Raw genomic sequence first — 16,231 nt, forward strand, 5'->3', positions numbered from 1 at the left:
CCCACCACTCCAGCAACCCTCAGTTTGTTTCCTGCGATTAAGAATTCCTCATATCAGTGAGGTCATCTGATACATGTCTTTCTCTGATTGACTTACTTCGCTCAGCATAACACCCTCCAGTTCCATCCACGTCGTTGCACTAAAGCCTCTTTTGCGCTACGGGATCCTGATTCTTAGATGGTGATAACACCAAACAGGCAAACTCAGTTATCTTTAAAGCCCGAGATCATCGGAAGGGTTTGGATGCAGTGCTTTAGCCCTGGGCCGAGCAGGGCTACTTTCTGGAAGTACACAAAGCCACAGATGATACTGGCTTGCTACCTGGGTCATTTCATCATGCTTGGAAACTAGCCAGAAGGCTGGGGTTATTCTGCATACTCGTCCCTGTGTTTCTGTCTATGTGACAACGACCAAGTGGTAACACGAAGGAGGACACACGGAATTATGGTAAATGACCCTATTTGTACATCAGCAGGAAGTCGATAATAAAAGCAAATTTCCATTCTTTTTAAAACAAGGAAGGTGTTTCTAGGAGGAAAGTGGGACCGATTTATTTTAATTAAAAATAGAACGTGCATCTTTGAAATAGCTAGCCATGATATGGCTTCTGGGAAGTGTTATCTTATTCTTCTTTCTCCTCAGTCTAGCTTTCAAAGAAAGTCCTGAATCTTCTGGAAGAAGTCTCTTCGGTGCTGGTGATCCCTGAAGGTGGGCCACCTGCTGTTCTTAAAGTGATGGTGTGACATCATGACCACAAGAAGCAGCTTGTCACTAAACTGCATCCAACCCCGCCCCAGGTGGGTAACGACTGAGCCAGACATACTGTATTTGAAGGGGATGGAAAAATTAAAAGGAATTTGGGTGTGAGATTGTATAGGTAGAAATCTTCAATGATGCATTTAAATAAGGCAGAGGTGTGATGGGGTCTTTGTATCTTAAATATGGGAGAATATTCTCAGTGTTTTTCAAAATAGAATGAGGATACTTACAAAAATAATGATTTTCCCAACTATTGTCAGAGATTTATAGAATCATGATCTTTCCAGGGTCATCCATCTTTTCCGATTATTGCCACAGAGACCTATTGAAGGACCGTATGAGACAGACAAAAAGGATCTGGCTCTGGCCCCACACTGTTTTTTTCTTCTCCACGCTCCCCCCACCCCGCAAAAAAGCTTCCACTGTTATTGTCCTCCGCAAGGCACACAGTACTTGGAAACAACACGTAAGAGTCAGGTTTGAAACTTTTTTGTTTAATCAAGAATGAATCAAATGTCAGCGACTCAATGTTCTAGATCAACAATTTCCGGGATTGATACATCTTAATCAAGTAATTAGGTGACTTTTTCGGTGGTGTTTTCCACACCGGAGAGAGGAACAGATTTGCCGCTTTGCTCGGCTGGCTGCTAGGAGCAGTGCTGGTTGTTAACAGAGACATTTACACGGAACCACCAGTTGGCAGGGGCTCACACTCTGTTCCTTGATATTCCCACATGCTGAGGATTGTGGGAAAGCTGCCAAGCTTTCTGTGTCATGTAGCTCCTGGGTGTAATAGCAACAAAAAGCCTTGGGGAAAAAAAAAACAAAACGAAGAAGAAGAAGAAAAATGAATAAAGGAAACAATGAAACTAAGTCCCAGGCCTTTCGTATTAGACAGGAATAGAATGAGAGATTTTTAGTGGCTTTTATCCCCTTCTTCCCCTTTTTCTTTTTTCTTTTTCTTTCTTTCTTTCTCTCTCTCTCTTTCTTTCTCTCTCTTTCACTCGCTCTCTCTCTCTCTTCGTTTAAAAAGCATTTTAAATTGAGGTTGATGCTCCTCAAACTTTAAAGCACATTTAAACCACCTTGGGGTCCCGTTGAAAGGCAGATTCGGATTCTGCAGGTTGGAGGTGGGACCTGAGGATTTTCACTTCCACCTGGCTCCCGGTGATGCTGATGCTGCCAGTGTTCAACTATTATTTGGATGATGGTGAGGATTGAAGAGACAGCGGAAGGAGTAACACATGACCAGATCTTGTAGAGATGGTTGTGCTTGTCTCACATGCAAGGGCTCTAAAATGACAGTGATGCCTTTCTCTCTCACCTCTTCTAGATACCTGGGATTGAACCTTTTTTATATTATGACCCCTATCAGTAACCTCACCTGTATTGGATAAAATATTATGAGTTAAAAAATTCTGATCCTAGTTCCAGTTCTGTTACCAACTAGTTGTGTGATAACAAGCTGGTCCAGAATCCTCCCAGGGTATCAGTGCGTTCATCCGTACCCCGGGGGATTGCATGTTAGGTGTTCGACAGTTGTCTCAGTCACTAACTTGATGAGATGTCATGACCTATGTATTGAAAAGTTGGAATTTCTGGGGTTGTACCTGAAACCAATAGCATCTGAATTTGCTTTTGGTTACTTTGTCTTTCATATGATATAAAATCAGTAAAAGCAGCTGCAAACAATGGAGGCTTTTCTACTGTGTGTCCCTGACCACATAAATATTTGAGCCCAAGTAATTGAGGGCTGACCGTGACACAGACCAGGAGCTGGTGACAAAGCACACCCTATTGTGGAGGGAAGTGATACCTCATAACCCTGGAAGCTAAAATGGGATGACTGGGAAGCTGAGGAGCATGTTGCAATGGTCCGAGAGAGTCAGAGGGCCAGGTGGTCAGGGACATCACCCAGGAGATTAGGAGGAGCTGACGACCAGGACTGACAGTTCTGGTTCCTTTGGAGGTTCATAAGATCAAAACAGGGCTCCTCCTAGATCAACGAGGATAAAAGGTGAGGGAGACCACGGAGATATGGGCAGTACAGGCTTTAGAATCTATAAGCCTGGTGAAAAATGAAAATGCGGAGCCCCTTCTTTAGTAAGTAGGAAATAAGTGTCATTGATATACCATAATATAAAGCTTTTTCCTTTCTTCCATGATCTTTCCAACTTATTATAGTGTTTATTTAATATCATTCTAAGTGAAGAAAAAGAAAAATTTTAAGTTATTAGCATGAATTTTGCCATCTAAAAATTGTGCAATGTCCGTTTAAAATGCAAATATGAGAGCACTTACTTCTATGCAGAATTGCCAAAATGACATATTTCATAGCGCAACCATGCATATCTATTTTGTTCTCACCAAAGCAGTGGAAACACTGCACAAAAACAATGCAACTATTTTTCACTTCTTGATATGCACATATTCTATCAAATCTTTCATTTACTGGTGAGTAAGGAATGATTGAGAAAAAAAAGAAAGAAAGAAAGACTGGATTATGGGTTGCCCTGACTTTCCCCTTTCTTCAATGTCATTATTTTTTAGCATAAGTGAGTGACAAATGCAAGCAAGTACCACAAGTAGGAAAGGACACAATAGAGTTCCTTATTCATTTGTTTCTTAGAATGCCATTGCCTTTTTTCTGTGTTGGAAGCAAGTTCTGGTTTGGACAGAAAGCATTGTTTCTTGGTGCTCTTTGTGATCCCCACCTTCACCTTACTCAGTTGTAGATACAGCATGTTTACCTTGTATTTACTCTGGATCCTGCTGAGCTTCCATGCATCATGGATCCACCAGGATTCTGAGCTTAGTGGGCATCATTGATGCTATATGTGAATAGATAGGCAAGGAAGGTAGACAGGCATATATCCTCTGTTCATACACATGTTCCATTGTCCCAAGGGCCTTCACATACAAAATACAAGTTCAAAGCTAAAACCATGAAGAATTTCAAGACTCTCACAGCAGAGCATTAAAGCAAGTGTGGGACACCAAGTAATCGCACTACTTGAATGTCCATGAAGCTGATTCTAGATACAGAAACAGAAAAGAATGAATCAAGGCAGTGCTTGGTCCAAATGGTCAAGAAAAGAATCTCATAGCCAGAATCACATTATAGGGGACAAAATGAACTTAGGTGAATTCAGTGTTGAGCTTCTGAACTCAAGGAAATGCTACCAGATTAAGAAAAGGGTTGATCTCAGAGTTGGGGATTGTATAAACTATGACGTTTGGAAAAATGTGACATAACTGGATAACCTGCTATATCTTCTCAGTGGCTTTCACTCCATGAAAGTGTGTGTGATATTTTCCTTTCATTGTAGAATGAGAGAGTTGAAAGGAGTATTGATTTTACAGATGGAGAAACTGAGATCCGGTGCGGTAAAGAGACCTGATCTAGGTAACAAAACTCACAGAATCAGGAATAAAACCTAAACTTGAAGAATCCTAATGCAATGTCCCTTTGAGTCCCCCATGCTACTTCCTCCTATAACTCATCACAATGGCAAATGGTCTCTACTGGTAATGTTGAAATATTTTTCATGTCTGTAAAAACAATGAGAAGGAAATGGAGAAAACATACTATTTTACCCTACTCAAATGCTGCAAAATGAGTCTTCTTTTTCTCTGACTTTAGTGAGATGGTTTTAAAGGAAGTATGTTTTTTTTTTAGATTTTATTTATTTATTTGAGAGAGAGAGAGAGTATGCAGGGGAAAGAGGAAGGGGCAAAGGGAGAGGGAGAGAGAGAATCTCAAGCAGACTCTGCACTGAGCGTGGAGCCTGATGACATGGGCCTCGATCCCACGACCCTGAGATCATGACCTGAGCTGAAATCAAGAGTGGGACCGTTAACCAACTGAGCCACCCAGGTGCCCCTGAAGGAAGTATTTTCTCTATAACTTCTGCAGTGCTGAGTTGGATTATAAAGGATCAGAGGCTGGCTCATTTAGAAAGAGTGATTAATCATACTTACCACTGAGGAGACGAGTAAGGCAGGGTCACAAAGTCAAATATGTAGGTGGTTGCTGACAGATTAGTTTGAAATGAGTGAATGGGGGATTCGAATGGCAAAGAGAAGGACTCCAATGGCTTTCTAGTTTAAAGTGTTGCCTGACAAACTGTCCCTAATATAGTATCTCTGATTTTTTCCCTGAAATCCCCATAACGATATCAGGGAAAAAAATGAAAACAGTAAGTAAATGCCAGAACCTGTCAGTCCACTTTTGCCAAATTCAAGAGTAAATCCCACTACTAAAATAACTATGGAGCTTAACAAAGAATGCAATGAACTCATCTTTTCTCCAGAAACCAAGAAAAACTGCCAGCCTAAAAAAGGGAGGCTACTGATTCAGAGCCTTTCATTGTGTACCAACTAAAATCGAGTTGCTTGCTTTGTGGGCACTGTACTTGAGGCAATCTGAGTACTCATACTTGTTCCCTCACCCCACTGGCACCTCCTCTTATATATCTACTTTGAAATGAAACTCCCAGAGAACAAATCAAAGGGAGTAGCAACTGGGTGGATGGGAAATAAGATTAGCTGTAGTATATTGTGTCCTGAGAAGTATAATTCCAAGAAGTAGACCCGTAGTTGCTTAGGGTAGAGACAAGAAGTGCACTGAGAGCTGAAAATTTGGCACATTTGGTTTTTTTGTTTGTTTATTTTTTGCAATGTACTCAGTAGGTTCAGAGTGTGAAAGAAATGATAGAGACAGATTTAATTCCAAATAATTTTAAGCAGAATAACATGCCTTCAATGCTTACTAGGTTCTGGACCTTTTATGAGGATGAGTGACCAAGAATATGTTTTCCGGGTTCAAAATAAGAAAAAAGAGTCTACAAATACCCAAGACAACACTGAATGAGGTCAAGAGAAACTTGCAAACCATTTCTATTGAAAATGTTATTTCTGGCTAGAAATATCTTCATTACAGAATGGTTGGTATATTTTTTAAAAAGGCAAATAAAGAAAAAGAAAATATCATTAAAAGATTTAAAACAATGGCATATATTTTATGTAGTTTCCTAGAGAAGCCAGAGTAGTTTCAGATAACCCCTGGATGAGCTCAACAGAACATACAATGGCACATGAAAGAGTTGTGAGGATTGCCAAAGAACTGAACAGAAGGCAATGTCGTGGAAAAGGAGTTCAGTAAGATGGTAATGGGTTGCAAGGACACAATGCATACAATGGCAGAAACGAAATCTTTGTCAAAGAGGGTAAGGAACCAAATGAATACTCGGGAAGATTGAATTCTCTGATCTAGAGGACAAACCAGAGAAGCCCTCCAAGAATGTAGTTAATAAGAGGGTTATAAAGAAGATGTTAGACTTGTGGAATAAGAGCTTGTAACATACTTACAGAATATTGATTTTCCTGAAAAAGGGAAGGTAAAAAGGAATAGGTACAATAATCAATGATTTAATCAAAGAAGACACTTTGGGGAAAAATGGCCCATGTCTTCAAATCAAAATGGTTCCTTACATTTCAAACAAAGTTAATTAAAAAGGAACCAAACTAGGGCTCAGTTGGTTAAGCATCTGACTCTTGATTTCAGCTCAGATCATGAGCTCAGGGTCATGAGATTGAGCCCTGCGTTGGGCTCAACACTGGGTATGGAGCCTGCTTAAGATTCTCTCTCTCTTTCTCCCTCTGCACCTCCCTCCCCCACTCATGCACTTTCTCAAAAAAAAAAAAAAAAGGACCCAAACTAAAACTTATCTCAGCAAAATTTTGAAATAAAAGAAATCAAGAGAAAAAATTTTACATGTATTCTGATAGAAAGGTATATAGGTTATCTAAAAAAAAAAAATTCTAAACATGGCTGACTTCATAGATCTCTTCTAAAACATCTACGATTCAGAGTAATAAGAACACAATGAAGAATTTCTCTAGACAATCTACAGAGTTTCAGGGAAAAGGTTTTGGTTAAATAATTTAAAAGCCAGTTGTTTTTCTTGCAATGGCAACAGAGTATGTAGATATCTTTTGTTTTGTTTTGTTACAGAAACAAGGCCTTAAAATGTGTACCTTAGTAAGGTTTTTAGAAATAAATTATTTAAAGGCTTACTCTGGTTACCTGAGAAATGATTCCAAAGAGAAAACTTAAAATGAGCAAATCATTGTGTTAAAGAATTTATTTGAGCCAATTAAGGGTGAAGGTAAGTCTAAATAATTTTGTAAATGTTTTGTAAATATGATAAATCCAAATGTCAAAAAAATTATTGAAAGAATATGCATGTACATACAAATTTTGTATGTATTTTATGTACATAAAAATAACATTTAAAATCTTAAATAATGCATCCAAACACTATAAAATGGAAACATGGGAGCTAAAAGTGTGTTAAATTCCTTGAAGTAGTGTGTTAAATTATAGATTTTATTCTTGCTGTTAATATTTAGATAAAGAATAATTTCAAAATGATTTTAAAAGAAAGCTGGTAAAAATTATAAAAATAATACCAACAAATCTCTACAAAAAAATAAAAGCAAGTGAATTATAATCCATCAAAAATTATTCAAAACCACCGAAAAGCACAAAAAACTGAAATCATTTAATCAAGACTGCATAAGTCTGAGGACATATTGCAATTATTAAAAGTAATTTAAGGAATCTTATTAGAATCTGTGAGATATGGCTAATGCAGCATGTAAAGGCAAATTTACATTAAATGTCTATTACTAAAAAGAAGAAAGTATATAAACTAATGACTCTGCTACCAAAGCCAGGCAAACACATTACAAGGAAAGAAAGCTACAGACCATTATTTCTCATAAACCTAGATATGAAATTTCTAAACAAATTTTACCAAATCAAATTCAACAATATATAAAAAGGATAATAGTACATCACGACCAAGTGACGTTTACCCCAGAATGCAAGGTTGCTTTAACATTTAAAAACCAATTACTGAATGTATTTGACCATAACAACAAACTGTAAAAGAAAACCATATGATTTCAATAAACACAGAAAAAACATTGGATAAAATACAACATTCATTTTTCATATAAACCCTCAACAAACTCGGAATAGAAGGGAACCCCCTCAACCTGAGAAAGAGCATCTAAGAAAAACATACAACTAACATGATACTTAATGGTGAAAGACTGAATGCATTTCCCCTAAGATCAGAAACAGACAAGAATGTTTACTATTTCTACTCAACATTGTACTGGAGCATCTAGCCAAGGCAATTAGGCAGGAAAAATAAATACAAAGGAAAAGTCAAAGTAAAACTCTTTATTCACAGATGACTTGATTGTAGAAAACCCAATGGAATCTATATGAAGCCACTAGAATAATAAGTGAATTTAGCAACCTTGCACGATGTCAGATCTATGTATAAAAATCAATCATATTTTTATATACTATCAGGGAACCATTGGAAACTGAAATGAGAAAAACAATGCCACTTACAGTAACATCAAAAACATGAAGGGGTAGATTTGACTTAAGATTTGCAAGATTTGTATAGTAAAAACCACAGGAGAAAAATTAAAGAGGACCTAAATAGGTGGAAAGATGGGTTGGAAGTCTCAGTATTTTAATTTAATTTAATTTAATTTTTTTATTTAAATTAAATTAATTAATATATAATGTATTATTAGTTTCAGAGGTAGAGGTCAGTGATTCATCAGTCTTATATAACACCCAGTGCTCATTACATCAGGTGCGTTCCTTAATGTCCATCACCGAATTACCCCATCCCCCCACCCGCTTCCCCTCCAGCAACTCTCAGAGTCTCAGTATTTTATAAGCTGTCAATTCTCTTTAAATTGATCTATAGTATAAGTGCAGCACTAATAGAATCCCAGGACTTATTTTTTCCTTAGAAGTTGCCATTGACAAATTGATTCTATAATTCATACGGAACCCAAAGTATCTAGAATAATCAAAATACCTTTGAAAAAGAATAAATTTAGAGGATTAACATTACACAACTTGAAAACTTATATTAAGCTGTAGTAATCAAGGCAGTGTGGTATTGGTATTGAGAGAGAAAGATGGATCAATGTAACAAAATAGAGAGTTCAGCAATAGATTCATCCATATATAGACAACTAAATTTTGATCATCCAGCCTTTCAGCAGAAAACAGAATATTTTTGTGACTGAGATGGGCAAATATTTCTTAGATAAAATACCAAAAAAATTGATAAATTGGATTTCATCTAAAGTAAACCATTCTTCTTATCACATTAAACAAGAAAATGCAAGCCTCCATGCATCGGAAGCATGGAGAAATGACATACTTGTAATGTGTATATATCACAAAGAGTTTTACCTCAAATATATAAAGAATTCCTACAAAACAACAACAAAAGGCAAACCATATAAAATGGTTAAAAGACTTGCACATACACTTCTCCAAAAAGACCAATAAACACATTAATAAAAACTTAACATCATTAGTCACAAGGGAAAAGCAAATTAAATCTATAATGAAGTACTATTTTACATCCATCGTACCGGCAAAAAAAAAAAAAAAAAAAAAGACTAGTGATATGATGCCAAATATTTGCAAAGATATCCAATACTTTTCTGGTAGGAGTGGTCCAATCATATTGGGAAACAGTTTGGTAGTTTCTTATGAAGCTAGACACAAACTTGTCATTAATTCAATAATTCCACTCCTGGGTCTTTATCCAAAAGAACTAAAAACATTATGTCCACACAACATCTTTTGTAAAATATTGGTAATAGCTTTATTCTTAATAGCTAGAAAAGAAAAACAAACCATATATTCATCAACAGGAGCACTGATAAACAATTTGTGGATTATTCGTATACCAAAAAAGAGGAACAAATTGTGATAAACTCACTAACATGAAATGATCTAAAAAATATTATATTGAGTGAAAGCAGACAGATGCAAAAGAAAACATACTGTATTATTCCATTTGTCTGAATTCCAAGGACAGGGAAAACTCATCCTTAGTGATAGAACTTAGAAAGTAGTTGCCTCTGGAGAGTGCGAATTTGGAAAGAGAGTCCAGAGTGCTTTGTCCAGGGATGAAGATGTTCTATATCTTGTTTGGACGGTATTTGCATGCTTGGCTATGATCGTCAAAAACATGAACTGTGAGATCAGGGATAAGTATTAAATTTTTTAAAAGGAGCACTAACTGCACTTTTGGTATAACTTTCTCTTGCTGTGTGGGTGTATGTAGATATCTGTAGATATCTGTGGGTATGTGTGTGCATATACCTGTAAATTATGCACATACACATATCTAAACCCGAATATAATCTCCTACCATATTACAATGGTTCCTTTCTGCCAGATCAGTGTTGTTAGTAAAGATAGGTGGAGGGGTGTCTGAATGGCGCAGTTGGTTAAGCCTCCAACTCTTGGTTTCAGCTCACGTCGTGATCTCAAGGTTGTGAGATCCAGTCCTGTGTTGGGCTCTGCACTCAGTGCGAAGTCTATTTAAGACTCTCTCTCCTTCTGCTCCTCTCCCCACTAAAATAAATAAATCTTTAAAAAAAAAAAAAAGATGGGTATAGCAGAAAGATCCCGGATACTTTGCTTTGTCATTAATATCCAGGCACCCCTGATTAGAAAGTGATACTAGATAAGATAAATATGTGTTACCTCCAGTAATATTAAGCACAGTGTTACTGCCATAAGCAAACTGAGGAAACAGTGGACATTACAGTGTCTGAAGCTAAGTTCATTTTACTTTAAGGGCTAAGTTGTTGATTATTTTAAGCCATAGGCTTGCCCACGCAAATGGCTTGGGAGTTCATTTTCTACTTTTGCTCTCCTCCGCCCTTACTTTTTTCTTTTTCTATTTTGCCAACCAATTAACAATCAAGTAAGTCGAACAAACAAACAAAGAGTAGGTGTATTTTTCTCAGACAAGAATCTCAATAAATTGTTCTTCTCTAAGCAGTAAATTTTTTTTTTCCATTTTACTCTTTGCATTTTGTATAGAGGAAGCTAAAGGGAAAGAGCAAGACAGAGACAGGGAGAAACAGAGACAGAGACCGAAATTAAAAGGGGCTGAGCCTCTTGCACATCCCAACCTCATTGAAGAAGGATAATGGGGAAAGAACATTCCACATTGCAAGAAACATCAGGCTTTGGAAATACAGTATCCTTTACAGCTAACGTTCACAAAGCATCTAATATATGCCTGTCATAGTTCTTATTTTATTGATTTATATTTCTATTCTATTTTTTTTTGATGTTGAGTATTTCACTGAACCTTAATTACAGTCCCATGGAGTTCTCTGACTTTTTCAAATACCATAATGAACGGGGACCATACCAAGAAAGCAGTATATAAAATTCCGCTTTTGCTTTTATGAGAGATGGATTAACTCCTGGAAAAGTGATCACCATTACTTGTCATTCAGCTATGCTTCTTGACAAAGCCCAACTACCATTACCCTAAAATACTACAGAAAACCAACACGAACAAACAGATATCACTACCATGACATCAACAACAAAAGATTTCTTCCTTAACAATGCATCTCCAGTGCAAAGTTCTAGAACACATGGTTGCAGTCAAGGGCTCCCATGAACTCCATTCTGTATCTATCACTTGTGCACAGACCGTTCGGTTGTCTTTTTCATGTGTGTAATACGATTCTCACTCTGGTGTAATTTTTACTCTCCTTTTGTACATGATCCTGTCACTCCGCAGACCCACAAAAATAGCTGTTTCTTGCTCCGCTTGCGATAGAAAATGATGTGTTTGTACTTCCGGCAGTGCTGATAATGTGTGAGTAATGTCTGTATTTGATCGTCTGGGTTCTTGTTAGTGAGGCAGAACATTCAAATTTGCTTTTAAAAATTTACATGGAGCGGCTACCCTTTCATTAGAGGTGGGTGGGGAGAACGGGGAACACAGAAGACCCTGGTTTATCTCTTTACACAGTGACCTTTTTTGGAGTATGCCCAGAATTAAATTAGATGTTGCAGCTCACAGAGTCAGTTCTTTTTTTTTTTTTTTTTTTAAAGATTTTATTTATTTGACAGAGAGTGAGAGATAGTTAGAGCAGGAACACAAGCAGGGGGAGCGGGAGAGGGAGAAGCAGGCTTCCCGCAGAGCTGGGAGCCCGATGCGGGGCTCAATCCCAGGACCCTGGGATCATGACCTGAGCCGAAGGCAGACGCCCAACGACTGAGCCACCCAGGCGCCTCCTCACAGAGTCAGTTCTTACGTCTTTGCCCAGCTAGTGGTTATGAGGACATACAGCTAACTCTCAATTACGAATATGCAAAAGCCACAGATCATCTCAAACCTTGTTTCAGACGCTCCTTTTGATTTCAAATACAGTTGATCCTTCTACCAAAACACTGAACAGTTTTTATTGTCGCTTTCTTCATCTGTGGTCAGAGTGCAGGGCTAATGAGAAGAAAATGGGAAGAAGGAATTAGGAGCAAAGGGAAGGGAGATGGTAGACAAATCTTGCACACACATCATTATCTGGGCTCAGAATCGATTCCTGCACATTTTAATTGAGGCTGGACTGAGGGCAGAACTTGGCAAAAACAGAGCTGGGGTTTACCTTCCATTGGGAGGGCATGTCAGGAAAGACAGGGCTAAGTGACAACTAGGTCCGAATGGGTATGCTGAACTCCAGGATTTTGCTACTTGAGGAAAGAGGAAGGAAAGACAAAGCGGAAATCACAGGAAAAAGAACAAAAATGAATCTGGAAACCTAATTTTCACTTTAAAAGAAGAAGTGGTCTTAGTTTTTTATGTCATGTATTTTGTTCCTTTTGTCAAAACCTAATTAAGAAATATGTATATAAAACACATAATTTCCTACTCACCAAAACCACAAAAAACTCACTTTGTTCCAGATCCCAGGAAACGATCAGTGAATTTCTTTTATCCCTTATTTCCGCCCCGTCTCTCTAATTTTTATATTTCTAAGTCTGCGTCTACACTGTCAACAAGTAAGAAATGAAAAACTCACATTTGTGATGGCTTTCTTCTCATACAGTTTGCAAAGCAACTTTTCTGACAGACATCTTCACTGACCAGAATACTTATTTCTAAGGAATGATGCATTAGTCACCAGGTTTTATGCCTTATAGACATATTCTTGTGTCTGTCTCTTGCTGTCAGTCTTCGCTCCTGATGTGTGATGCCTCGGCAGAAATTTCAAAGTGAAAAGGGATTGGTTGAAGCCTTGTACTTGAACCTTTCAGAAAAGTTGTATAATTTGTGAATAGAGCCATCCGGTCATTCTCAAATCAAGAACTTCAGCTAGGGAGACATGCCCGAGAATTTGTGAAAAGCAGACAAGTGTTTGCATGGGCACAAAGGGGACTCAAAAGAAATGAAGCAAACCTGAAGGAATGGATGAAAGAGATTCACTCGGTAGGAAAAATCAATGAGAGGAGCTGCCCAGGTTTACATTCTACTTAACACTTACCCTGAAACTAAGAGATAAAAATCATAACATCTATTTTTTGTTGTCTGATCACCTTGAACCATTTTAGTATTCCTATTTCTCTTCACGGAAGCAACCTCATTTATAGGTACATTGTCCAACTGCCTGGGAGAAAAGGCATTTTGGACAAAAGTTCTCCCAGTACTTGGGAGCTCACCAAGCAGCCGGGTTACAAGGGCACAGCCGAACGCCAGCTCACGGGGTCACCTCGCCCTGCTGCTCTTTTTATACTACAATCTTTTCTGACTTGTATTCCCTATTTCCTGTCAGGACCCAGAAACCGGGCTGGTTGTTTTTTTTTATTTGTGTGGGGAGAAGAGGAAAGGAACACAAGAGCACCAGGTGGAGAGTTAGGGGCATTGGCGTGTCTCCATGGAGGATACAGTGAAAGAGAGTGAGGTCTTTGCCCACGCGGCCACGTGTCCAACCTCTCCAGGCTCCAGTTCCAGACTCGGCCCAGCCTGTTCTACCTCATCTAGATGACCAAAGCTTCACTCTTCTCTCTTGTACTCCTCCAACTGCTGTCCCTTCCTCTTTTCCAGCCACCATGCTGCCACCCCCCAAAATGGCAAACGTTCCAGAGGCAAGATGAAAACACCACCCCAATGCCCCGACATCTCTCCGATACTGTCTGGGACTGGCACCTCTTTATTTGTCAACTGGTCATTTGTCCCTGCCTGCATCTAACGCTTTCTCAGCTCACAAAAGTGACGCTGGAAGCTGGGGCCAAGCGATGCCGAATGCAGAATTGGGTAACAGCGGGAAGGCTGTAGGGAAGTTGGCACTATTGGAATTAAAAGGCCTCTGGCAGAAAAAAAAAAAAGAGAAATACTTACAGGCAAAATGAGACCTTGAGTTGGACCTCTGTGGTTCCTTCTCTCACCTCCTGAGCCCTGAGAAATGATAGATTCGAGGGTCCGGTCTTCCTACAAAACCCCTGCGGACTAAATTCACTTCCTGATTTGTACTGCATAGACGAGAGTCTACCGTCCAAGCCCGGAATAGGAATTAACAGTTGTGTGTGTGTGTGTGTGTGTGTGTGTGTTTTCCCTAACAGCCACATCTTTGTGCAGATTCCTGGCATTTCTTTCTTTACACAGTGAAAAAAGATGCTGCAGTGGAATGACAAAATAAGGAGAAGGGCAGGAGGGGTTGGCTGGGCTGAGAAGTTTCGAGGAGAGAAAATAATGCAACTGTCTTCGTAAATGCTTGTTAACACCAATCATTTAGAGCACAGTTTCACAAAGATTAGTCGGGATTTGTTGTAAGCCTATCTTGGGAGTGCTTGCCTGTGGGAACAGCTGCTATTTAGTTACTTGATTGGAGAGAAACACACGCCCCTGTGCCCTTCCCCCCATGGGCTCTGAAAGTACCTCACTAGGGTATGGGGATCAGAGCCAGGTTCTTCATATTTTATTCAAGCCAATTTTCTGCCCGGACACGGTCTTTAAAACATGGCATGGCTATAGCAATACCATTCATCTTTGGCCTAGAAATGTGACTTGGCAGGTTGGGGCCGGGGGGCGGGGTGCGGGGAAGGGGCTCTGGAACCGGTCTTGAAATAGAGGTTCCTGTCACTGCAGATGGGAAGAGGTCATCGTACCTCTGAGCGCATCGTGACCCACTCAGCAAAACTCTCCAGATGTTCCTGGCTCCCTGGCACGTTTGTCTTGTCTCCACAGTGCTTTCCAGGAGGCCCCAGACAGAAATCTGGATGAACCAGCAGCTCAGTGTTTGCAGAAGGTCTCCTGTGAACTTGTCTTCATTGAAATGCCAGTGCAGGGCCGGTGAAGAAGGGTGGGCAACAGGGAGCCGGGACAACGCCTCCACACAAAAGAGGCCCCGTTGCTACCGTGATACGTCATGTGGGAATGTGAATGCTCCAAACTCTGGGGATGACTCAAGTATCTAGATTTTCAAGTTGAAGATTCCCAGGTGTCAAAGGGTAACTCTTCCCAAAATAACCGAGAATGAACATGAACTTCACTTCTTCTCTCCTCCCCAAAACTTAAAAATTCCAAACTTGCTACATTGGGGTAAATCCTGCAGAAACACTCCAACTGTTCATTACTTTGTGAAAGCCAAATTCAGCATCTTCCACCCCCCCTTTTTTTTAACTTTGTTTTTCCAAGAGTAAGTTCTAAAAGGATGTGTCTGGTATCTGGTACTATCTATCTCTAATTCCCTCTGCATTCTTGCCTTTTCTTCTGCCACTCCTCATGTTTAAAAAATTTTTTTTTCCAACACTAATATTTGGTTCAATCAAGCTTCCCAAACCCTTAGCAAACCCAGAGAAAATTGCATTTTCAAAAAGCATTCGGCATCTCTCTCAGCAATGGGGAGAAGGGGCCCATGTCAGTGTGAGGAGACAAAGCAGTGCAGTGAGAAGTGTATATGCTTTAAATCAGACCCACTTGGGCACCTGAGTGGCTCAGTCGGTTGAGCGACTGCCTTCGGCTCAGGTCATGATCCCGGAGTCCCAGGATCGAGTCCTGCATCTGGCTCCCTGCTTGGCAGGGAGCCTGCTTCTCCCTCTGCCCCTCCCCCCTCTCATGTGCTCGCTCTCTCTCTCATTCTCTCTCTGTCAAATAATAAATAAAATCTTTATAAAAAAATAATAAATAAATAAAGTTTCATTGGGCACCTGCGTGACTCAGTCGGTTGGGCGACTGCCTTCGGCTCGGGTCATGATCCCGGAGTCCCGGGATCGAGTCCCGCATCGGGCTCCCTGCTCGGTGGGGAGTCTGCTTCTCCCTCTGACCCTCCCCCCTCTCATGTGCTCTCTCTCATTCTCTCTTTCTCAAATAAATAAATAAAATCTTTAAAAAAATAAAAAATAAAAAAATAAAATCAGACCCGGTTCACATCCAGCTCGGTTCCACCCCATGACCTTGAGCAAGTTACTTACTTTCCAAAGGCTTATTTTATCCAACTTGAAAAAGAGCAGGGAGAGACATAGTAATTGGCGAAGAGGGTTGTAAAAGTGAAATAAACTAATATGGATAACATGTAATGCATAAAATATACAATGTGTTTGGCC

The 16,231-nt window shown here is 39.4% G+C and overlaps 1 long non-coding RNA gene across 3 annotated transcripts; it reads right to left on the reverse strand.

Annotated features, from left to right (window-relative positions):
• Positions 1-1,239: 1,239 nt before the first annotated feature.
• On the reverse strand, positions 1,240-14,595 carry LOC115943995 (uncharacterized). 3 transcript variants are annotated; one of them, XR_004078560.2, is made up of 5 exons: positions 14,028-14,595; positions 12,712-13,088; positions 12,031-12,134; positions 3,510-3,794; positions 1,240-1,566 (listed from the first exon to the last, which is right to left on the reverse strand). It is a non-coding gene; the product is annotated as an uncharacterized LOC115943995 (long non-coding RNA). The 3 variants fall into 3 exon arrangements; XR_004078562.2 differs by having other exon boundaries at positions 12,712-12,886; positions 14,028-14,590; XR_004078561.2 differs by having other exon boundaries at positions 12,712-12,939; positions 14,028-14,590.
• Between the last annotated feature and the right edge of the window lie 1,636 nt (positions 14,596-16,231).

Source organism: Leptonychotes weddellii, chromosome 8 (assembly GCF_054177405.1).
Source record: "Leptonychotes weddellii isolate Sample4059 chromosome 8, ASM5417740v2, whole genome shotgun sequence".
Lineage (NCBI taxonomy): Eukaryota > Metazoa > Chordata > Mammalia > Carnivora > Phocidae > Leptonychotes > Leptonychotes weddellii.